General features: G+C 44.2%; 1 long non-coding RNA gene across 1 annotated transcript in view; it reads left to right on the top strand.

Moving 5' to 3' along the window:
• Window positions 1-7,516: 7,516 nt before the first annotated feature.
• LOC309839238 overlaps window positions 7,517-25,424 on the top strand; it is a 51,521-nt gene continuing 33,613 nt past the window's right edge. The window contains exon 1 of the long non-coding RNA XR_014298490.1: window positions 7,517-7,599. This is a non-coding gene — a long non-coding RNA (uncharacterized lncRNA). The remainder of the gene's footprint in view (window positions 7,600-25,424) is intronic.

A 25,424-nucleotide genomic window follows, 5' to 3' on the forward strand; every position in this document is an offset into this window, starting at 1 on the left:
TTCAGATCAGGTTTTGTCACCTAACGAGTTTGGGCTCCAAAGTATGAAAAAACAACCTATACTTTTCAGAACTTTTGGCATTGTGGAATTGTGCCTCAGAGGCTTTTGAGTCTTGTCTAACCTGGCCTCGTCTGTGTGTGTATTTGTGTTGTTCTCCCTGTGCTGGAAGGTAAACCCCATGGCAGCAGGGTCTTGTCCTGCTGGTTTACCTCTTGGCTACCTAATGCCAAGAACACTGCCTAGCGTGTACTAGACACTCAATACAAATGAAGGAATGAATCAATCAATCGATCAGCCAATCTTGGAAGAATTTGCTGGCCCAACTTCATGATTCTTTCATCTGCTCAGCTCCAGGGACTTTCACCTCCTCTCTACTTTAACCACCTCTGTCTAAACCGCATTATTAACCTTGTCATGCCCTGGAATGACTCCCCCACATCTACACACCACTGTCTCTCACTCGGACCGTGTTCTCCCTGTCACCTCAGGTCTCCTCCTCTCCACCACTTCTTTTATCTCCTTGAACCCTGTTGATCTGTGGACCTTTCTATTTTCTCCAGCCCAGCAGCCTCTTCCTACTTTTCTTCTGGACAGTGTAGACCCTCTCTCATTCCTCCTCTCTCTTTACCATTCTCACCAGTGCCCTCAACCCATTTACCCCTTGGCATTCTACCAATTCACCTCCTTGACTTTTCAACAAAGGCTCTGAAGCCAGAGGTCTGGGTTTGAATCTCAGCTTCATCATTTACTAGCTGGATGACCTTGGGCAAGCTACTTTACTGTTGTGCCTCATTATCCTCTTCCATAAAATGAGTGTAATCAAAGCACCTCCCTCGTAGGGTTGTTAGGAATAAATGAGTTAACAACTACATAAGGAAAAGAAAAAGGTACTTAAAACAGTACAGGGCCTTTAGGAAGAGCTATGTAAATGTTAGCTACTGTTACTCTTCAGAGCAGTGTCTCTTAGCCTTTTTTATGCTAAGAACACTTCTGGCAATCTGGTGAAGTCTAAGGAACCCCTTCCCAGAATAATGCATGCATGAGATAAATAAAGAGTACGAAAGAAATACTATTACCAAAATAAGAAAGACATCTGTAATGTAGTTATATAAGTGCTTCTTTATTAATACATTAAATACCAAACTCTATCAACAGGTCTAGTGACTACCATGATTTCAAATAGTGATGTAATTTTGAGAGATCTGCAACAGCCATGATATGCTATGAAAATCTGATTTCTATTGGTTACAAAGCCACGGGTACTGCTAATACTACTGTAGTTCGTTACCCACATGCCCTAGAAGGACATGCTATATATCTGTTGGTGATAGTGAAAATAAAGATGCAATTCCCACTCCCACCTCCAAGTCCATGGGCTCCTTGAATTCTCTCTACAGACACTGAAAGGGCTGTGGACCCTGGGTTAAGAACTACTGCATTTAAAGCAAACAGAGGCTATTGGGTGAACACTTCCTCTCTTTTCACCTCCAACCTTGTCTCTACCCACACTCTTCTTTCCTTGGGTCTCAGAGAAGAGAGGTCCTGTCTGAGGCTTGCCCTTCCCACTGGGCTCTGGATCCCAACCCCTCCCACTTCCTTGGGGATTTGTGCCATTGAGCATCCCCTCTCTTATTGTTCGCGCCTCTGTCTGAAGATAATTAGAAAATAGGGAACAGGACTTCCCTGGTGGTCCAGTGGTTAAGACTCCACGCTTCCACTGCAGGGGCATGGGTTCGATCCCTGGTCGGGGAGCTAAGATCCCACGTGCTGCACCACATGGCACCGCCAAAAAAAAAAAAAAAAAAAAAAGGAAACAGCGCAAACTCAACTTTTGCACACACTCATCAGTTAGGGTGCATGAGGGCCAGAGGTGAGCAAAGAGTCATGTCAGGGACACCAGAACCAGCAACATCCAGCATTACCCAGGGGGTATTAGCTCTACCAGGAGGTGAGCGAAGAACAACAGTGGTCTTCACTCCTGGGAGATAAAAACCACAGGATAACCCATTTACCCCTCGTGGGTGCCTGCAGTTATCCCTGCAAAGGCAGAGCTGCACTAGCTCCGACTCTGAGGTGACATTGGCAAATATAAAGGCCCCCAGCTGATGAGTATGGAGAGCATCTGAAGGTGTGCCTGTAATTTCCGAGTGAGTTGGGGCACAATTCAAATGAATGGCTTAAATTCTGAAGGAGTGTGTGGGATGTGAGAATGACTGTGATGTTTATCTGAGAGCATGCTGAGGACGCATGCTAGCTGAGTGTTTATCATTTGAAGAAATGGGTCTGATGTCTAAATGAGCCTGTTTGATGCCAGCCTAAGGTCATGATGACTTTACCTGTGTCCAAATCAATGGTCATTGTTCAGCCTTTGTGTAATCAGGACTTTCTGGCTGCATCTGACATGGTCGATCACTTCCCTCTCCTAGAAACCACCCCTTGGCTTCCATGACACCTCACTTTCCTGGTTCCTCCTGCTTCTTCTTGGCCTTCTGCCTGAGTTCCTTTTCTGGGGAGCTCATCCATCTCCTGGTTTCAATATCGCCTCTCTGCTGAAGACTTCCTAATCTCCAGGCTTACCTTTTCCACCAAATTTCAGAATGAGATAGCCAATTATTTGCTGGCCCCCTACACCAGATGTCCCTTAGGCACCTCCAACACATGTCCTAAACTAAACTCAGTCCTTGCCTCCAACATTTGTTCTATCTCAGTTGGTAGCAATACCATCTTTCCAGACTCCAAAGCTGGACGCTGGGAATGATGCCCTCTTCACTCCATCTAATCAATTGCCAAATCCTGTTGATCTAACTCCTACATACATCTTAAATCTGGCACTTCCTCTCTCCCATCTTCCTACTATCACTGTCCAAAATCTCTTGCCTGTACTATTATAACTAGTGAGATCCCACTGTTGTCACTCTTAAAAGGATCCTCCAAGAAGCCAGAAGAAACCTCTTCCTAAAACTAAAATTTTATTATGTTACCCCCTCCTTGCTTTAAACCCTTTGAGTGGTTCTCCCCCACTTTTAGGGCTCTCCATAAGTTGCTGCATTCTGACTGTCTGACTTCAGCCTGTATAACACTGTACTTTCCAGCAATGACGAGTGACTTGATACCCCCCACAGTAGTGCTGCCAGATGAGATACAAGATGCTCAGTAATGAAATTTGAATTTCACATAAACAAAAAATAATTTTTAGCATAAGTATCTCCCATGCAATATTTGAGACATACGTATACTAATATTATTTGTTAATAATTAAAATTATTTGTTATTTATCTGAAATTCATATCTGAGTGGGAATCCTCTATTTTTAGTTGCTAAATATGGCACCCCTACCCCACAGATAACCTCCAGGATGGTGAGATATTCCTCTTCAGGCTCCCACGGCTCTCTATGCCCACCTCTGAACCAATACAATACTTACACTCCTGAGAGATCAGGGATGTATTCTTATCTCTTTATCCTTCATTTGCCATACAGGGCCTGGCGCAGAACAGACGGCAGTTTGCTGAGTGAATGAATGCATATGTGTGACATCCCAATAAACCTGCATCATTTGGTGGAATCGATGTGTTGTGATCAGTACACAGCATCAGTTCCACTTGTAGCTACCTTCCCTTCACAGACTTGGAAGAATTACCTCATGGTTTACATATCCACCCAGCAGGCGAGCTAAAAAGCTGGGAGTCATCTGCAGGCTTAGTGAAGCCATCACATGACCAGTTGGGTTTGTTTTTTGTTTGTTTGGAGGGGAGGAGTGGGAGGGAGACAACAGTATTCTGGCAATATGGAGGTCGAGGAAGGCAAAGAGGACGGGAGCAAGGGAGAAAGTGGGGAAGGAAGGGAAAGGGATGTGGACAGCCGGTGGGAAGGCAGGAAAGCGAGCAAGTACGCATGAAGAACCAGGAGAACCAGGAGCCAGCTGGCGCCGGAGCGAGCAGTGACAGCCGCCGCCCGCAGGGGGCGGGAGCCGGGAGGAGGGAGGCTCCGGCAATGCGGGTGGAAGCGTTCTTCTCCCTCCGGGCTCCTCATCATCCCTCCTCCAGGCGGCGCGGAACCCCCCCCCCCCCCCCCACTCCTGGTCAGAGGCGAACACAGGGGCTGGCCCTCACAGGGGCTGGCCCTCTCAGGGCCTCCCAGCTCTCCAGCTAAGGACTTAGACTAGTTTCTCCAACAACTCTGCCGGCCCCCAAATCCCCTCCGCGCCCGCCTGGGTCGAGTTAGGAAAGACTCGGAACAGAATAAAGGGTGTGAGGGAGATGAGTCAGCCCGGGCGGGGCGGCAGTGCCAGTGAAACCCCCGCCAGTGTGACTGGGCGACACCCAGAAGTGGGAGGCCCGCGGGGGCAGGGGTGCCCATTCCGGGTGCGAGACTTTAGAGGCCCTATCTGTGATAAGTCTTGACCATGCACCCACTGAAGGGGCGGCTGGAGGCTGTGGGATCTGGGTCGAGTCTTCTTCGTCTTCCGGCCTCAGTTTCCTCCGCAATCAAGTGGGAATACGAATACTCGCTTTATCCTAGTGTATCATGTCTGGTATAAAAGGTGTCAGTCAGTAGTAACTGTCGTGCTTAGTGCTTGTGCCCTCCACCCTAGGCCACCTGCGCCATGTGAGACTGTCCCATTGGCGGGGATATGGGACACAATGGGGGAGACCCTGATCCGTCGGCACAGGTAGCCCAAAGGTGGCTCAGGCCCCCAAAGAGACTGGCGAAGGGGCTCGTTAGGAGGGAACCCAAAGAGTCCAGCGAAGGGGATTGGCAGGGGACAAGTTCCCCTTTTATTTCTGCCACTCCCAGGTGGGGAAGAAGAGTCGCCTGCTCTGGAACCAAGTACTGGATGGCGATGTACAGGCTGCACCCACTCTAAGCAAGTGAACAGATTCAATATGCTTGTTACTCATTCTTTTTCTTTATTAGAGGGGCTGCTAGCTAAACGGAAGGATTCACACTAAGATTCCAATACGGGGCTGTCCTATAGTCCTGACTGAGTGTGGGAAGACCGGACCCAGGGAGAGGAAGGAGGGCGGCAGGGGGCTCGGAGATGGACAAGTATAGTTTCGCCACCACCCACTCAGCCCATCTCCCCTTCTGGAGCGGTGCACAGCATCTGCGCATGCGCCATCCCCCCCCCGCCCTCCAGCGGGGTCGAGCTGGCCTCCGTGGAGGTGCTGTCCGCGCATGCGCGGCCCCCTCATGAGCTCCCAGTGGGGTCGGAGAGTCCCTTGAGGAGCTGGAGGTGCGATTGAGGGGAGGATTGCGGCCCAACTCATAGGGGGTGGCTGTTAGGAGATGTGGACAAAGCGGCGTGTGACAGCGACAGGTCACAGAGAGAGGAGGAGGAGAAGTGCGGCCGCTCGGGGCGGTTTAGGCAGGCGCAGAGCCCTCAGAGGTAGACAGGCACTAGTGGTTGCTCCTTTCTCCCGGATTGCAATTTGCGGGCCCCTGGGGAGGCAGAAAACCAGAAGACGGAAGGGGGTGGGTGTATTAGACCCGGAGGAAAGCCCTCTCGATCCCGTCCTCACATCTCCATGCCCTAGAAGGGACTCAATCTTAGGTCCAGTGGACCCCAGATCATCCCCCCGAAGAAAAGCTAAATTTGGACAGTAACCGCGCCGGACCCCACCCCCAGTCTTTCGGTCAGTTCCAGGCGCTCACACCACTCTCTGGGGGACTTTGAGTCGAAAAGGGGGTCCCTGGGGCAGGGCAGGGTTGAAAATTGCTGTGGAGTCGTCTCTGTGGCCTAGGAAAACCGCTGCTTCCTCACTGGCCACTGAGGTCGAGGAAGATCCCAGACACGACCAGCCAGCGCCTAGAAGAGTGACTTCAGACCACCGATCAGGCAGTGAAGACTGAAGGAGATTCAAATGGCCCAGTGGGAGACTGGGTTAATGACTCTGACCTCTGACCCCCAGACCCCTGTAAGGAAAGGGAAGGAAGCCTTCGGCTGCTCCAGCTGCAGGTGTGAAGTCACCGAGGCTCCAGGGACCTTGAAGCCTGATGCTTCTTATGAATGAGGATCCCTAGGCCCGGTCACACTATTTAACACTTATATATGATGTTATATATGGTGTTGTGTGTGTTGTCGTGAGGACTAACAAAGTAAATACACTCAAAGTGAGTGTATTTACTTTGTTAGTCCTCAAAACAACGCTATGAGGTAGGGATTACAATCATCCCCAGTTTACAGATGAAGAGAGTGCTGAGAAGTTAAGCCACTTTCCAAAGTCACATAACTAGTAAGGAGCAAAGCAGGACTTGAAACTCAAGGCAGTCTGGCTCCAGAGTCTGCACTCCTAAGAGCACAAGCTATAGGCTCTGGGTAAGAGGCCAGATAATAGAGACCCAGTAAAAGGTCAAGCTTGGAACTCGTTTCCTGAGCATCTTCTCTCACACTATTGTGTTTCTCTCACCCCATTTCAGTCTTCGCAACAATCCTGTGAAGAAGGAATTGCTTGGTAACGGAGAAAAAGAGAGGTTCCATGTCCTGCCCCAGATTACACAGATAGTAGTTGGACCAAGTTGATGAAGCAACTTTTTTTTTTAATGAAACACCTTTTCATTTATTTATTTACATATTTTTGGTTGCGTTGGGTCTTTGTTGCTGTGTGTGGGCTTTCTCTAGTTGCGTCAAGAGGGGGCTACTCTTTGTTGTGGTGCGCGGGCTTCTCATTGCGGTGGCTTCTCTTGTGGAGCGCGGGCTCTAGGCACGCAGGCTTCAGTAGCTGTGGCATGTGGGCTCAGTAGTTGTGGTGCACAGGCTTAGTTGCTCCGTGGCATGTGGGATCTTCCTGGACCAGGGATCAAACCCATGTCCCCTGCAATGGCAGGCAGATTCTTTCTTTCTTTCTTTAATTAATTAATTTATTTATGGCTGCATTGGGTCTTCGTTGCTGCGCACGGGCTTTCTTCTAGTTGCAGCGAGCGGAGGCTACTCTATGTTGCAGTGCATGGGCTTCTCGTGGTGGCTTCTCTTGTTGCGGAGCACGGGCTGCGCGGGCTTCAGTAGTTGTGGCATGTGGGCTCAGTAGTTGTGGCTCACGGGCTCTAGAGCGCAGGCTCAGTAGTTGTGGCTTGCGGGCGTAGTTGCTCCATGGCACGTGGGATCTTCCCGGACCAGGGCTCAAACGTGTGTCCCCTGCATTGGCAGGCGGATTCTTAACCACTGCGCCACCAGGGAAGTCCTGATGAAGAAACTTGATTCAGGTAACAAGTTAACCAAGACAAATGATGAGACTAAAATCTAGGTCTCCTGTCTCACAATCTTGGGGTCTGTATGGTCAGACCACTGAAGATGGCTGTTCTCTTGCTCTCTGTACATCCCCTGCTCTGCCAGTGCCTGCTTCACCTATCCCCTACTCACATGACTGATCTTCCTACATACTTGCCCCAAGCCCCAGCTACTGACGAATGTTCTTATCAGTGGGGCAATGAGGGGCATGCTCCTCTGCTAGTTTCCCTGGTAACCGATGAGCCAACCTGACGTCAATTCCCCCTATAACTGGCAATCTCCTCTTCCCCCGGAGCAAAGATTGCAGCTATGTCCTGCCCGCCATCCGCAGCACACGGTGGGATGTCGCTCCAGGACCTTGCTTCAGACATGTAAGATCCCCCCATCCATTAAACCACTGATGTCCCTGTCTCAGACTCTGGGCTCTTTCTTCAGTCTTGAAGCTGGGCAAGCACAGGGCTTATAGGTCTGCGGGGTGCAGCCCAACAGGGTCTTTTTACTATATGCATTTTAACAAACATTTATTTGTTCATTCAGCAAATGTTTGTTGTGCCTGTCATTCTTGGAGACACTTAGGATTCAGCAGTGAACAAAACAGACGTGGTCTCTGTCCCTGAGTCTCTGAGGGAGGGTGACGGTGGAGAGTGTCAAAGATCAACAAAGTTGGACTTTAGTTAAAGCAGTGAAAACAGATTTTGTTCAGTAACTACTGACAGTAGGGGAAAGAGCTGAGCTCCGTTCCAATTTGTGCAGCGTGTTTTAAAGGGAGAATGAGAGAGGAGGGAGGAGAAGGAAGCAGGGGCTCAAGTAGAGTGAGGGAAGTGAAAAATTACAAAAAGCAGGTAAGAGGGTTGGTCAGTGTAAGAGCAATTATGTTGCTCAAAAACTAGGTTCGCCTCTTGGTGGGTGTCAAGCCAAAAGATACAACCAAGTCAAAGAGCAGGAGAAGGAAGGATTTATTACTTGCAGCAAATAAGGAGAATGCTGGGGATTTTTTCCAAAGCGGTATCTCCCTGAACAGCAAAATTGGGGAAGTTTTAAGCTAAGGGTGCATGCATATTCATGAAGGGGATTGGGTGGTGTATGCATACACATGGAGGGGCTTGAGCAGAGGAGATTTCAGCATAGAATTGGGGCAAAGGTCATCAGAGTCCAAGCTATAGTTGAAGTCATGACATCAGCAAAGGTCAGCATCATCATCCTTTAGGTTCCACTTGATCTGGTGGTTGAGCACCCGAGGGGGTTTGAATTCTGCAAAACAGCTCAAGAAAGTGCTTCTGGCTAATCTTTACCCTTGAAACAGAACTGGGAGTCTTTACAATTGATTTATTATCTTTGCTATTATTACTTCTCTTGCCTTACAACAGTTTGTTCTTTTGTTCCCTTAAGATCATTATTACTGAGACCTGTTCAAGGGCAAGCATTGTGGCCAGGCTTAGATCACAAAATGGTTTAGGCCTAAAATGGCTTCTCTCTCTCTTTTTTTTATTGAAGTATAGTTGATTTACAATGTTGTGTTAGTTTCCGGTGTACAGCAAAGTGATTCAGTTATACATACATATATATTTTTTCATATTCTTTTCCATTATGGTTTATTACAGAATATGGACTATAGCTCCCTGTGCTATACAGTAGGACCTGTTGTTTATCCATCCTAGATATAATAGTTTGCATCTGCTAATCCCAAACTCCTAGTTCTTCCTTCCCCCACCTCTCCTCCCCCTTGGCAACCACAAGTCTGTTCTTTACATCTGTGAGTCTGTTTCTGTTTCATAGATAAGTTCATTTGTGTCATATTTTAGATTCCACATATAAGTGATATCATATGGTATTTGTCTTTCTCTCTCTCTCTCTCTTTTTTTGGCATGCCGCATGGCTCGAGGGATCTTAATTCCCCGACCAGGGATTGAACCTGGGCCCTCGGCAGTGAAAGTGCCGAGTCCTAACCACTGGACTGCCAGGGAATTCCCTGTCTTTCTCTTTCTTGATTTACTTCACTTAGTATGATAATCTCTAGGTCCAACCATGTTGCTGCAAATGGCATTATTTCATTCTTTTTTATGGCTGAGTAATATTCCATTGTATACATATACCACATCTTTTTTGTCCATTCATCTGTAGATTGACATTTACGTTGCTTCCATGTCTTGGCAATAGTAAATAGTGCTGCTATTTCTCTGAATATATGCCCAGGAGTGGGATTACTGGATCATATGGCATCTCTTTTTAGTTTTTTGTTTTTTGAGTGAAAGCAGATTTATTCAGGGAAATACATACTCCATAGACAGAGTAGGCCATCTCAGAAGGTGAGAGCTCTTTTTAGTTTTTTAAGGAACCTCCATATTTTCCATAGTGGCTGCACAAATTTACATTCCTACCAACAGTGTAAGAGGGTTCCCTTTTCTCCACCCTCTTCAGCATTTGTTATTTGTAGACCTTTTAACGATGGCCATTCTGACTGGTGTGATAAAATGGCTTCTTTTTTTTAATAGTTTTTTATTTTTATTAATTATTTGTTTATTTATTTATTTTGGCTGCATTCAGTCTTCATTGCTGTGCACGGGCTTTCTCTAGTTGAGAAAATGTATTTTATTTTGCTTTAAAAATGTTTATATCTTTCTGTTGTATATTTATTTTATTATCTTCTTTTCAAATGTGCAGAAAAGTAAAGAATAGTATAAAACACCCCCAGTTTTTTTTTAACATCTTTATTGCGGTATAATTGCTTTACAATGGTGTGTTAATTTCTGCTGTATAACAAAGTGAATCAGCTATACGTATACATATATCCCCATATCCCCTCCCTCTTGCATCTCCCTCCCACCCTCCCTATCCCACCCCTCTAGGTGGTCACAAAGCACTGAGCTGATCTCCCTGTGCTATGTGGCTGCTTCCCACTAGCTATTTTACATTTGGTAGAAAACACCCCCAGTTTTATCAAACCTTCACATTTTGTCATAGTTACTTCAGATTTGGCTTTTAATTTTTTATCTATTTAATTTTATTATTTTTCCTTTTGGCCACGCCCCTCGGCTTGCGTGATCTCAGTTCCCTGACTAGGGATTGAACGGCACTGAAAGCACCGAATCCTAACCACTGGACCACCAGGGAACTCCCCAGATTTGGTTTTTTAAAGAGAGCATTAACAGTACAGTTGAATCCCCCTCAGCAATTCCCCAGGCGCATCCCGTTCTTCCCCCAGTGACCACTGTCCTGAATTAGGAATTTTTCATGTCCATGCATGTCTCATTATTTTGCAAACATGATATAGTCTTTTTTTTTTTTTTTTTTTTTTTTTGGCTGTACTGCGCAGCTTGCAGGATTTTAGTTCCCTGAACAGGGATCGAACCTGTGCCCCCTGTAGTGGAAGCTCAGAGTCCTAACCACTAGATCACCAGGGAATTCCTGATATAGTCTTGTTTCGCATGAGTGGTATTAACACTGTGTGGCCCCTATGCTGGTCGTGCAGCTCTAGATATTCCCTACATCTCCACAGAGCTCTCTAGCACCCAAAGAACTTTAGGGTCCAATATTTCCTGTGCTCCTCACACAAGCCTCTTAAGAAGGCAGAACAAGTGTTATGATCCCCCATTCGACTCAAGAGGAAACAAAGATCCAGAGTGAAGGGCCAAGACCACAAAGGGGCAGAGGTCCAGGCTCGCTGCAGGCTTTCCCAGCTCAGTGCGGTTTCCACTACTCAGTTGCCATGCGGGTCGTATCAACGCAATAAGTATGAACGACTGGAGAACAAGCCAGTGAGAGGGAGAGGAGAGGAGCGTGGAGACAAGGGTAGGAAGGAGGAAAAAATAAAAGGGCAGAGCCGGTGGTGAGAGCTGTATGGCTTTAAATCTACCAGTGGCTCTCAACCTTGACCACTCTTTGGGATCGCCTGGGGAGCTTCAAGAAACACTGATGCTTGGAACCCTCCCCCAGATGTAACCGGCCTGCCAGGCGTCCTGAGCAGCAGGATGTTGAAAAGCTCTCCAGCTGATTTTTTAATGTATAGCCTAGGTGAGGACAATTGACTAAGCAAAACAATTTGTCAGGCAGTGAATTGGTTGAGGGGGTGGTACTGAAAGGCTGGCTTGTTAATCTTAATGAGATCTTAGACCTCAAAGCCTGGCTTGATAATACAATGTAAATAAGGTATTGAGATCTTAGCCCTAGAGTCTATGGACAGAAATGGGCTAAAATGAAATAGGTGATATAAACCGGTTTCCTCAGTGATGTTCATACTAGTCTTAGATTATTTTGTTCAGTTATCAGGGCTTTAACTTGAAGGAAGGGAAGACCAGCAATTTTCAGAATGAATACCCCCACAGAGTAATAGAATTCGTCAAACATTCTCTAAGTACTTCCTTTGTTCAGGGTCTGTGCTATAGGGAAGTAAGAGAGATGGAAAAATCACAATCCTTGCCCTCCAGAAGCTCAGACTAACTGGCAACCCAGACAAATATACGACAATTAACACAATGTGCTGAGTGTTAGAAATAAGTCCAAAGTGTGAGGGAACAGAGGGCAGAGAATACCTAACTCTACCTCAGGGAGACTAGCAGAGGGGCTCAGAGTAGGCTTCACAGGAGTGCTGCATGAGCTGGGTCTTGAAGGATGAGTAGGAGTTGGTTAAGTGTGTGGTTGAGGCTGGGGGTTTGGAAGAGCATTGCAAAGGCTGAGGCATAAGTGCGGCTGCAGGAGGGCAAATAGTTTGGTATGGTACAAGCACAGGGAATAAATATGTGGTGGGGGAGAACTTTATCCTGTAGGCAGCAGGAAATCATCAAATGGAGGAGTGTGCGGAGAAAAGCAAGGTCCTTATGGAGGCGAGGGCATCTAAATTAGGTCTTGGAATATGAGCAGAAATTCAACAGGCAGGGATGTGGGATGGAGAAGAAGTTTTCCCAAGTCGGGGTGGGAGTGGGACGGGGAATAGTGTGAGCAAAGGCGTGGAGGCAGGAATGAGCCTGACGTGTGTCAGGTGCATTGAGGGAATCCATAATCTGGTAGGCATGATCACAATCATCTGGGGTGTCGTTTAAAAATGTCAATGCCTGGGCTCCACTAACCCACTTCCCTAGAGATTCTGATTTGTATGGTCTGGGGTGGGGGTGGGGCCCAGGCCTCAGTATTTTTTTAAAAATCCCTGTGATCCTAATACACAGTTGGGCTTGAAAGCCACAGCTGTAGGGAAGTTGTTGAGGACACGGGTGGGAAGGTAGGCTAGAGCCAGATACTTGTGATGATAAATGAGCTAACGTTTATTGAATGTTAACTATGCGCCAGACACTCCATTAGTCCATTTTATCCTCATAACCCTATGAGGATAGGTACTATTATCCTGTGTTGCAGGTGAAGAAAGAATAATTTGACCAAAGTAAGTGGCAGGCAATCTGGCTTCAAAGCATATCCTTGAAGGATTTGTATTCCAGGCCAAAGAGCTTGGGTTTTCTTCTGTAATCATCTTTATTAGTTTAGTGAGTATCTGTCCAGAATACCTTTATGCATGTACAAACAAGTATGAATACATATTCCCCCTTTCTTACACAAAAGGTAGCATACTAGATACACTGTTTTGCATCTTGCTTTATTAACCATATATCCTGGAAATCTTTACAAATCAATACATAGAGAACTTTCTCATTCTCTTTTTACAGTTCCTGAGCATTTCTTTGTGTGTATGTACCATAATTTACTTATTCTTGAGTTGTCCTCTGTTTCTAACTATCAAAATGCTGTCATGAATAATCACATATGCATTGTTTTGTACATTTCCAGAAATGAAATTGCTGGGTCAAGGGGTATATGTGCATTTGTAATTTCAATGAATACTGCCAAATTTTTCTCCATAGGTCCTGTATTATTTTGCATTCCTACCTGCAGTGTATGACAGTATGTAGGCACATTTTTTTTCATGAAATAAGTTTTACTAATCATTTCAAAGGTCAAAAAAATTGAAAATTTTCTAGCAGGACTGATCAAGAGAAAGAAGTGAGAATTCAAATTACTAACACCAGCTATAAAAAGTAGGATATCACTACATATCCTACAGATATATGAAGGATAATAAGTAAATACAATAAACAACTTGAACAATTTGATATCTTACATAAAATGGGCAAGTTCCCCGAAAATAAAATGACTAAGATTGACATTAGAAGAAATAGAAACTCTTAATTGTTCTATAACTGTTAAAGAAGTTGGATTCAACAACATTCCCCCACAAAAAACTCTAGGCCCAGATGGCTTCACCAGTGAATGCTATCTAACATTTAAGGAGGAAATATCAAGCCTCCATGGTTATTTACAGAAAATGGAGAATAAGGGGATATATCTTACCTCATTTTATTTCAGCTTACTGTGACCAAAACTTGATTGTCTATACCTTCTCATGTTCATTTGGAGAGCTGTGTTTTTCAAGGAATTTACCTATTTTAATCTAAATTGTGAAATTTATTTGCATAAAATTGTTCATAACCATGTTTTAATACTTGCAATGTCTATAAGATCTGTAGTGAGGTCCTTTTTAAAAAAAAATTTATTTATCTATTATTATTTTTTTGGCCACACTGCACGGCATGCAGGATCTTAGCTCTCTGACCAGGGATCGAACCTGTGCCCCCTGCACTGGAAGCATGGAGTTTTAACCACTGGACTGCCAGGGCGGTCCCCTGTAGGGATGTCCTTTTTATTCCCGATATTTGTTATTAATATCTTCTCTCTTTATTCTTGATTAGTTTTTCTAGGTCTTTATCAATTTTTTTTATTTTTTAATTTATTTTATTTTTGGCTGTGTTGGGTCTTTGTTGCTTTGCGTGGGCTTTCTCTAGTTGCGGCGAGCAGGGGCTACTCTTCGTTGAGTTGCGTGGGCTTCTCATTGCAGTGGCTTCTCTTGTTGCGGAGCATGGGCTCTAGGCACCTGGGCTTCAGTAGTTGTGGCACGTGGGCTCAGTAGTTGTGGCTTGCGGGCTCTAGAGCACAGGCTCAGTAGTTGTGGCACACGGGCTTAGTTGCTCTGTGGCATGTGGAATCTTCCCAGATCAGGGCTTGAACCTGTGTCGCCTGCACTGGTAGGCAGATTCTTAACCACTGCACCACCAGGGAAGCCCTTATCAATTTTTAAAATAAGTTTTCTAACAACCAACTCTTGGTTATTAATATATATTTTTTGTACATTTGTTTTCTATACTTTGTTTGTGTTTGTTTTCTGTACTTCCTTTTTTTTTTTTTGAATGTTAACTATGAGCCAGACACTCCATTAGTCCATTTTGTTTTCTGTACTTCCTGTTTTTTTTTTTTTTGTTACTGCCTTGGAATTTCAGGCTTTTCTTTTCCCAACATATGCACTCAAGATTATAAAAATTTCTTTAAGGACCGCTTTGGCTGTACCCCCTAGTTTTCTAATTTCTAATTTGATTTCTACATTGATCCTTCTGTTATTTAGTGATGTACTACTTAATTTCCCAGCAGTTCTGGATTTTCTAGTTATCATATTGTTATTTATGATATCACATATTTCTACTATGATCAGAGAATGTGCTCTGAATTATTTCAATACTTTGAAATTTATTAAGCTTACTCTATAGCTCTGGATATGGCTAATTTTGGTAAATGTTCTATATGCATTTCAAAAAGTTTATTCTGTTTTCATTGGCTCTGGTGTCCTGTATATGTCAAATGTTTCTTTTAAAGGTGGGTGTTTTTCTTCTTTTAATTTTATTTATTTTTTGGCTGTGTTGGGTCTTCATTGCTGTGTGTGGGCTTTCTCTAGTTGAGGCGAGCGGTGGCTTCTCTTGCTGTGGAGCACGGGCCCTAGGCTCACGGGCTTCAGTAGTTGTGGTTTGTGGGCTCAGTAGTTGTGGCACGAGGGCTCTAGGGCACACGGGCTTCAGTAGTTGTGGCATGTGGGCTCAGTAGTTGTGGCTCGCGGGCTCTAGAGTGCAGGCTCAGTAGTTGTGGCACACGGACTTAGCTGCTCCGTGGCATGTGGGATCTTCCTGGACCAGGGCTTGAACCCATGTCCCCTGCATTGGCAGGCAGATTCTTAACCACTGTGCCATCAGGGAAGTCCCTATGTCAATTATTAATAGTTGTTCAGGTATTTTATATCCTTCCAGATTCATGGAGTGGAACTGGAGATGTTTGGGTCTAAGTTCTTATTTTTTATATTGAAGTATAGTTGATGTACAATGTAAGTTTCAGGTGTACAACATAGTGATTCAAAAATTTTAAAGGTTATACCCCATTTATAGTTACTGTAAAATATTGGCTATATTCCCTGTGCTGTACAATATATCCTTGTAGCTTATTTATTTTATACATAGTAGTTTCTACCTCTTAATCCCCTACCCCTCTCTTGCCGCCCCTTCCCTCTATCCACTGGTAACCACTAGTTTGTCCTCTGTATCTGTGAGTCTGTTTCTTTTTTGTTATATTCACTAGTTGTTTTATTTTTTAGATTCCACATGTAAGTGATATCATACAGTATTTGTCTTTCTTTGTCTGACATTTCACTTCATAATACCCTCCAAGTCTCTCCATGTTGTTGCAAATGGCAGAATTTCATTCTTTTTTATGGCTGAGTAGTATTCCATCGTGTATATGTACCACATCTTCTTTATCCATTCATCTGTTGATGGACACTTAGATTGCTTCCATATCTTGGCTATTGCAAATAATGCTGCTATGAACATTGGGGTGCATGTATCTTTTCTAATTAGTGTTTTTGCTTTTTTTTCAGTTAAATACCCAGGAGTAGAATTGCTGAGTCATGTGATAGTTCTATTTTTGTTTTTTTGAGAAAGCTCCATGCTGTTTTCCATAATGGCTGCACCAATTTATATTCCCAACAACAGTGTACAAGGTTTCCCTTTTCTCTACATCCTAACCAACATTTGTTATTTGTGGTCTGTTTTTGATGATAGCCATTCTGACAGGTGTGAGGTGAAATCTCACTGTGGTTTTGATTTGCATGTCTCTAATGATTAACAATGTCGAGCACTTTTTCGTGTTTTTGATGCACTCCTACTTCCAGAGGTACCTGATACTGTTAATTTTGGAGTCTTTTGGTGATTCCACTTTCAATATTATGCTGATTTTTATCCTCCCACCTGCTAGTATATAATTTTGCTTTCTCTGGTCTGCTATATCTATTACCACTCATCCATATGCCTCCCACATACCAAATTACATTCCAGAATTTTCTTCTATAATTCTTTTTGTCCTTATGGGTTGAAGTCTTTTTTTTTTTTGTAGGCACAATTTAAAGAATTACTTAAATTTGGAATAGGTGATATGCATTTACTTCAAAAATGAAGATTAAAAGGTGTGCAGTAGACGGACTTCCCTGGTGGTCCAGTGGTTAAGACTCTGTGCTCCCAATGCAGGGGCACAGGTTTGATCCCTGGTCAGGGAACTAAGATCCTGTATGCCACACGGTGTGGCAAAAAAAAAAAAAATGTTGTGCAGTGGAAAACTTCCTGCCATCACTGTCCATCTACCTGATGTCCACCTTCCCCAACATTAACATTATTCTTTTTTTTTTGCCACAAGGCTTGTGGGATCTTAATTCCCTGACCAGGGATTGAACCTGGGCCCTTGCCACTGAGAGTGCAGAGTCCTAACCACTGGACCACCAGGGTATTCCCTAACATTATTCTTTATTAATAATATTCTAGTGTTTTCATTCTCTCACCACACACACCCCGCCCCAACTCTCTCTCTCTCATAGGGATTTAAAAAAATTTATTAATAGAACTTTCATACATACACAAAGATAAAGAATAATTCTGAAAAGGAGGAACAGTCTGAGTCCTATGAACTGTCAAAACAACCACACTGGAAACACTGGGAATAGAATCCAATGTGAGTAGGAGGAACATAGTGTTAAAGGAAAAAGAAGGTCCAGATAAAAGTGAGGGAGGAGAACAGAAACCCCAATATCTCAGAGAGCAAGTACCCATAGTTTTGAGCTCTTTACAAAAAATAGAAGAGGGAGCTATAGAGCCATGAAGTTAAAAAAGCCATCCTGAACCATGCTTCCCTTCTAAACATTCAAGAAAATTGATTTCATATAAAAGAGAGGAGGTCAAATCCCATATAACGTTATTATAAGAAAAAAGAGGATAAGGAGCAGAATAACATCCCTATGGATAATGAGAGAATGCCAGAAAGACATGCCTACGAAACCAATGAAAATTCCATACTGGTATTTCCAAATGAGCTAAGAGATTAACAAGTGATACAAGATATGAAAAAACAGCATAAATCAGAACGTGAAAAATCCAGCAATCGGACTTCCCTGGTGGTGCAGTGGTTAAGAATCTGCCTGCCAATGCAGGGGACATGGGCTTGAGCCCTGGTCCGGGAAGATCCCACATGCCGCGGAGCAACTAAGCCCGTGCGCCACAACTACTGAGCCTCCGTGCCACAGCTACTGAAGCCTGCGCACCTAGAGCCCATGCTCCGCAACAAGAGAAGCCACCGCAATGAAGAGTAGCCCCCGCTCGCCGCAACTAGAGAGAGCCCGTGTGCAGCAATGAAGACCCAACGCAGCCAAAAGTAAATAAATAAATAAATATTAAAAAAAAGAGAAAAATTCAGAAATGAAGTGATAGAATTAAAGAATTAGAAACAAAACAAAAACTCGTTTCAGAAACAAAGACTAAACTAGAAGGAATGTAAGAACAAATAAACACAACAGATAATGGCTTAAGAGAAATAGATGAAAAAGAGGAAAGCTGTTAAGATAAAAAATAAATGAAAAAGGGACTTCCCTAGTGGCACAGTGGGTAAGAATCTGCCTGCCAATGCAGGGGACATGGGTTCGAGCCCTGGTCCGGGAAGATCCCACATGCCACAGAGCAACTAAGCCCGTGTGCCACAACTACTGAAGCCCATGTGCCTGGAGCCCGTGCTCCACCAACAGGAGAGGCCACCGCAATGAGAAGCCCGCCCACTGCAATGAAGAGTAGCCCCCCTTTGCCACAACTAGAGAAAGCCTGCATGTAGCAACGAAGACCTAACGCAGCCAAAAGTAAAATAAATAAATAAATAAATGAAAAGACTTCTGGTTTCAACTTGGACATGTAAGGAACTGAAGAAAAGAAGCTCCCATCCTTACAACAAGAAATAAGTTGGACAGAGAGCAAATTAACAACAGTGTGAACTCATCAGAGAACTGAGATCACAGGACAGATGGTCATCCTGAAATCTGGAGAGAAACTAGTGCCTGCAGGGAGACACAGGACCAGAGCATTTGCTCACCTGGGGCAGAAGCCACTGGAAGCTATATGAGATGAAAGGAACATTAAACCAGAAATTTTGACAGTTTGCCGGAGGCTGAGTGCAGGCTAGGGAGAGAGTGTGAAGCTTCTGGGGGCTGAAGTGCAGGTTTTTACCTCAGGAACCCCACCAAACTCTCATCGGAAGGATAAGGGAGAATCTGGAGAAAGTTCCCTCCCTGGCCCCATGGTGGGAGGAGGGAGACAGCAGCCACAACACCAGACCACCTACACTGTCCCCTTACCTGCAGGGGACAGAGTAAGGCTTCTAGACTGGCTAAGGGGCAGTGTCCCAGGTGTGAGATCTCTTAGTTCTTTGGGGATCTGTGTCCTAGGGCGCAGGGTCCATGAACTGTTTGGGGCTCTGCTTCTCAGTACGTGAAGACTTTGAGTACTTTGGTCTATATGTCCAGGGTATGAGCCCTCTGAAGTATTTGGAGGTTGCTGACCCACAGTCTGAGGTTCTGAGATGTTTGGGAGTCATTGCCACAGGATGTGAGGTCACTGAGATATTTGTGTTTCTTTGTCTCAGGCTGTGAATTCCTTGGGATGCCTGGGGGTCTGTGTCTGAGAGTGTGAGGTCTCTAGGCTGTATCTCAGGCTGTGAGGCCTCTGAACCCTTTGGGGTTCTACTTCTCAACGTGTGACATCTCACACTTCCTAGCTTGTGCAATCTCTGAGCTGATTTGTTTTTGACCATGGCATGAGTTCTCTGAAGTCTTTGTGGGTCCATTTCCATGGTTGTGAGGTGTTTGATATTTTGAGGCTTGGCGTTCCTGACTATAAACATCTCTGTATTTTTGAGGTTCTCTCCTTGAATTTGAGGCCACGTTGCTGTTCCAAGGTGGTGTTTAGCCATGTGTCAGGTTTCTGAGCCGATTTAGCAATTATGTCCAAAATGTGAGGTCAATAAGCTTTTTAGTCTCTTTGCAGGATGTTAAGTGTACAAGTAATTTTGGGAGTCTGTCTTCCAAGTTGTGAAATCTCAAATGCTGATGGGGGCATTTTATCATACGGTGATACTAGGTGTTTAGGGGCTCTGTGTCCCAGGGTGTGAGCTGCTTGAGGGCCTTCGTCTATGTCATGATATCTTTAATCTGTAGTTTATTTTATTTTTTTAATACTTATTTATTTATTTGGCTGTGCTGGGTCTTAGTTTTGGCACGCAGGATCTTCGTTGCCGTGTGCGGGATCTTCAGTCTTGGCATGCGGGATCTTTAGTTGCAGCATGCGAACTCTTAGTGTGGCATGCGAACTCTTAGTTGTGGCATGTGGGATCTAGTTCCCTGACCAGGGATCAAACCCGGACTCCCTGCATTGGGAGCGCGAAGTCTTAGCCACTGGACCACCAGGGAAATCCCTAATCTATAGTTTGATATGTAGAGTCTCAATACCATGGTGTGTGGTATCTGAGTTACTTGCGTCTTTGTTCCACAGAGTGAAATCTCTGAGCTCTTCTGTGTCAGGTGTGAGGTCTCTGGGCTTTTTGGGGATCTGTGTCCTAAGGTACGAGGTCTCTAAGTTGTTTGGTGTCCTGTTTTCTTTTTTTTTTTTTTCTCTCTTTTCTTGGCCACACTGAGCAGCGTGTGAGATCTTAGTTCCCCGACCAGGGTTAGAACCCTTGCCCCCTGCACTGGAAGCGCGGAGTCTTAACCACTGGACCGCCAGGGAATCCCTGGTGTCCTGTTTTCTAGGTTGTGAATTCTTCAAGCTGATTGTCCATTTTCTACCTGGGTTTGAGGCCTCTGAGCCCTTTGTGCTTTTGCTATCCAGGGTGTGGGGACTCTAAACTTTTGTGAGACTCTCCCTGATGGTGAGGTTTCGATATTCTGTGGGTCTGTGTCCCTGAGTATGGAGGCTCTGATTTTAAGGTTTTCATTCCTGGTTCCTGTTCAGAGGTATGTTTCAGGCCTCTGAGCTGTGCTGATTTAGTACCTATGTCCAGAATGTGAGGTCACTCAGCTGTCTGGGTTTCTGTTCAAGATGATAGTGCCCAAGCAGTTTGTGGGTCTGTATCCTTGGATGTGTGGCATCTACAGGTGTTTGGGGGATTTTGTCATAGAATGAGATGTCTCTCCTCTGTTTGGGATCTGTTTCCAGGATGTGCTGTCTCTGTACTCTTTCTAGGGCTGTGTCTCTGGGTGTTAAGTTCTCTATGATGCTTTTGTGGAGATGGGCCACGTAATGAGGATCTTTGAACTGATTTAAGTTTTCTGTCTTAGGATCTGATGTTTGTGTTCTTTCAGGGTTTCTGTGTCCCAAGGCGTAAGGTCTCAAATCTGTTTGGGATTCTGTGTCCATGGTATGAGATGTGTAGGCTTGGGGTCTGTGGCCACCATATGTGGCCTATGAGCTTTTGGTGGATCTGTGTTTCAGGGTGTGTAGTTTCTAAGTTGTTTGGGATAGATCACCAACTGAGAAGATCACTGGTGTGAGATACCTCTGAGCTCTCTGAGGATTTGTGTCTTATGTGTGAGGTGTCAGAGGTGATTGGGGCCTCTGAGGTTTAAACAGGCAGGCTTGTGTCAGGGTTGGAGGTCTCAGAACTCTTGGGGACTATGTGTCTAATGTATGAGGTATCTAAGTTGTTTGCTGCTGTGTTTTGGAGGATGAGGTCTGTGCTATTGGTGGTCTGTACCCCAGGTGGTCTGAAATTCCTGTACTTTTGGGTGGGTCTTTGTCCCAGGGTGTGAGGCACCTGGGGGATTAGGGGGTTATGAATTTTGGGGGTTCAGTCCATGTGGGAGGTTTCTGAGATTTTCACGGATCTTTGTCAGGATTTGAAGTCATAAAGATTTGGGGGAATGTTTTCATGGTGACTTGTCTCTGATATGCCTAGGTGTCTGTATCCATGGGTGCAAAGTCTTTAAGATGTTTTGGCGTCTGTTTTTTAGCGTGATTGGTTGGGGTACTAGAGGGAATGAGCTGAAGCAATGGGAAGAAGTTGTCTGAGAGTGGGATGCATGAACTTAATATTGTACATTTTCCAGTTTGGGTGATGATGTCAAGGTTATTTCTGTGGGAGTGAGTGACTGAGAAGATCACTGGAGGAGAGAAAGTCAAGGAAGAGAGGCCAAGTCTCTGTGTGGAAATGGAAGGGTCATTTAAATGGAAATGAAATCAGTAAGGTTCAAGGGAGGGGTGATATTGGAGAGAGGCATAGCAATCTAGGAGCTAAAATTCCACAGAAATGAGAGTTGGTAGATGACTTTGACCAAACTGGGACTCTTGTAACATGAGCATTGAAACTGAGGAGCTTTGGGGGGAGGGATAATATAGGGGTAGGGGAAAAAAGGGGTATTATGGGATTATATGAAATTATGGCTGTGAAACTTCTTTTTATACAAATTTATTTATTTATTTTTATTTTTGGCTGCATTGGGTCTTTGTTGCTGCATGCAGGCTTTCTCTAGTTGCGGCGAGCGGGGGCTACTCTTTGTTGCAGTGCGTGGGCTCTAGGTGCGTGGGCTTCAGTAGTTGTGGCTTGCAGGCTCTAGAGTGCAGGCTCAGTAATTGTGGCGCACGGACTTTGTTGCTCTGTGGCATGTGGGATCTTCCCGGACCAGGGATCGAACCCGTGTCCCCTGTATTGGCAGGTGGATTCTTAACCACTGTGCCACCAGGGAAGTCCCTGTGTGAAACTTTTGAAAATTATAAAGCACTATAGAATTTAAAGAGTCTTTCATTCAATAAAAAAAATTTTTTTTTGAACTGAGGGGCTTTAGGACAAAGGGAGGCAGAATTGTTTGAAAGTAATCTCTGTGTAACAAGGATTTTAAAAATAACTCTTATACTGAAGAAGGAATGATGGACTCTCATCACTTTGCACACCACTAATGAAGCAGTGGATCCAGGCAATGACTATCTAGGGCCACAGCATCACAAGAGAGAACCGGACGTACATGCTTCCTGATGGAAGACCTCACAGCACCACCTATGAAGGATTCTTGCCCCAAAACTGAACGTGTAGAAGGTCAATTTCTAGATCCAACTACCAGTTTATAGGTCTCCAGGCGTCAGAAGAACATGTTAAACTAGACCATAGGAAGCAGTCAGCCTAATAATCCAGACTTCCTTCAGGTCTCCGCTTGAATGTCACCTCCTCAGTGAGCTCTGCCCTGACCATGTCATATAAAATAACAAGGCCTCCCTATCTCAACGACCCGGCACTCCCTCTCCCTTTGCTCTGATTTGCACTCAGTATCATCATCTGAGTTTCTTATTTTTATTGCTCATTTATTATTTGTCTCTGTCTTGTGAGAAAGTGACATTCATGAAGGCAGGGGCTTTGTCTGGTTACTGTGTTGTGTGTCCCCAGCAGCCAGAACATGGCCGGGTACAGAGTTAAGCAATGCATAAGCATTTGTGATGTACATGCATGCATGAATGAATGGATCTGGCAGAGCATCAGAGCAGTAGTTCTAGCCCAGCTCAGCGCTCATGATAATTCTCCCACCTGCTTTCTGTTCATCAAAAGGCCCTTCTCCCCACCCCAAGGATGTTAAGGCAGATGTGGGCTCACAGCTCATCTTCAAAGGCTATTGTACCTTTTGTCATAAGACATACTTCCTCAATCCTAACACAATAAATATAACTTCTGCTTCTCTTTTCCTGGAGTGGGGGTAGGTGTGGAATAAAATTCTATCAACAACTTTAAAAGTAGTTAAAGCAGGTGACCCCTGTGATCTTAGAATATCGAGACAAATGTAGCCATTCCTGTTGATATTTGGATGATAAATTCTTATGGTAAATGCAACCTGGTTTGAAGGGGTAGTCTGTAGGAAGATGAATTGTCAAGAAGAATACACCACATTGATATGGGTTGTCATTAGGTCCCATAATTGTGACTTGTCAATGAAGCATCATCCCCAACTGGACCTACAGAACATTGTGCTGGAGGGTCGTGGGCCAAATCACTAAGTTCCTTATTAATTCGTTTCAGCGCCATAGTCTGTGCTTTTCGTCTGACTCCTCACTATCTTGGTGTGTGCTCAAAGGTCCGGCCCAAACTCTTGATTATCCGGGCTGCTGGGAAGGGTTGCCTCTTCATCTCACACCAGCTCTGCCAGACATAGGCACAGAGGGGCTGCGGGGTCCCTCAAGCTGAGGCCTCGTCCTCCTCCCCACCCACCTGACAGCTGCTGCATCCCTGACCCTATGGTGCTCATGCACACAACACGAGGTGATGGTATTTTTCAATACTATCAAAAGGTTTGATTTTTTTTTGTTTTTTTTTTGGTTGCACCCAGTGGCCTGTGGGATCTTAGTTCCCCAGCCAGGGATTGAACCCGGTCCTAACCACTGGACCGCCAGGGACTTCCCAAGGTTTGATTTTTTTTTAAATATAGAATTAGGCTTTTTATCTTGTGTCATGTAACCATCTATTTCCTTACCACCAATTTATTTTAATTTTGGATTAAATAAATGATTTGGATTAAATAAAAAAAATTCTATCAACATTCTTTAGGTGAATTCCTAGTACATAGAGTTACTTGAGCCATAACAAGTCCATTGGGGAATTTCCTTTTTCTCTACTCTAGAACAGTTTATATCGAGTTTGAGACAAAGTGATGGAAGAATATTATCTAGAGCTGCACTGTCTAATATGGTAGCCACTAACTACATGTGTCTATTTGCAAATAAATTAATTAAAATTAATTAAAAGTATTTGACACATGCTACAACATGGATGAATCTTGAGGAAATTATGCTAAGTGCAATAAGTCAGTCACAAAAGGACAAATACTGTATGATTCCACTTATATGAAGTACCTACAGTGGTCAAATTCATAGAGACAGAAAGTAGAATGATGGTTGCCAGGTGCTGGGGGAGAGGGTAATGGGGAGTGATTGTTTAATAGGTACAAAGTTTCAGTTTTGCAAGAGGAAAAGAGTTCAGGAGACGGATGGTAGTGACGGTTGCACAGCAATGCGAATGTACTTAATACTACTCAAATGTACACTTAAAAATGGTTAAGATGGTAAATTTTATGTTATTTTGTATATTTTACCACAGTAAAAAAATTAAAGTAAGAATTCAGTTCCTCAGTCACACTTGCCACATTTAAGTCCTCAATAGCCATATATGGCTAGTGGCTACTATATTGGACAGTGTAAAAATAGAACACTTCCATCATTCAGAATGTTTTATTGGACAGTGCTGCTCTAGAGTTATGGGAGAAAGCACTGGAAGAACTAAAACCAGAAAGAGGTTGAAGAGGTATAAATGGTTGTCTCTGGGCCTGAAATATGGGGTGAGCAGGGTCATGCAGAAACCTTGTTTTTCACCAAAAGTCCCTCAGGACTGTGGGACTTATTCCCATGTTCATGAATTACTGTGATGAAAATGTCTGAAGGTCGAAGGGTACAAAATTTCACTTATGAGTAAATTCTGGGGATATAATGTACAGCGAAATGACTATAGTTAACAATACTGTACCGTATACTCGAAAGTTGCTATGAGAGTAGTTTTTATGTTCTCACCATAACAACAACAAAATGGTCATCATGTGAGGTAAAGGATGCATTAACTAACCTTATTGTGATAAGCATTTCACAATATATAAGTGTATCAAACCATCACATTGTACTTCTTAAACTTACACAATATTGTATGTCAGTTACATCTCAGTAAAGCTGGAAAAAATGTCTGAAGGAAAACCCACTCCCCCAGGCCCCACCAGAGAGTTAGATTCCTTCCTCCTTCCCCTTCTTTCCTCCTCCTCCTCTTTCCCTCTTTTTTTGCTTTCTTTTTTAAATTGAGGTGAAGTTCACATAACATAAAATTAACTATTATAAAGTAAGCAATTCAGTGACAACTAGTATATTCACAATATTATGCAGCCACCACCTCTATCTAGTTCCAAAACATTTTCATCACCCTCATAAGTAAACTTTGTACCCATTAAGCAGTTGCTCCC

This window comes from Grampus griseus, assembly GCF_964374135.1.
Source record: "Grampus griseus genome assembly, chromosome: X".
Classification (NCBI taxonomy): Eukaryota; Metazoa; Chordata; class Mammalia; order Artiodactyla; family Delphinidae; genus Grampus; species Grampus griseus.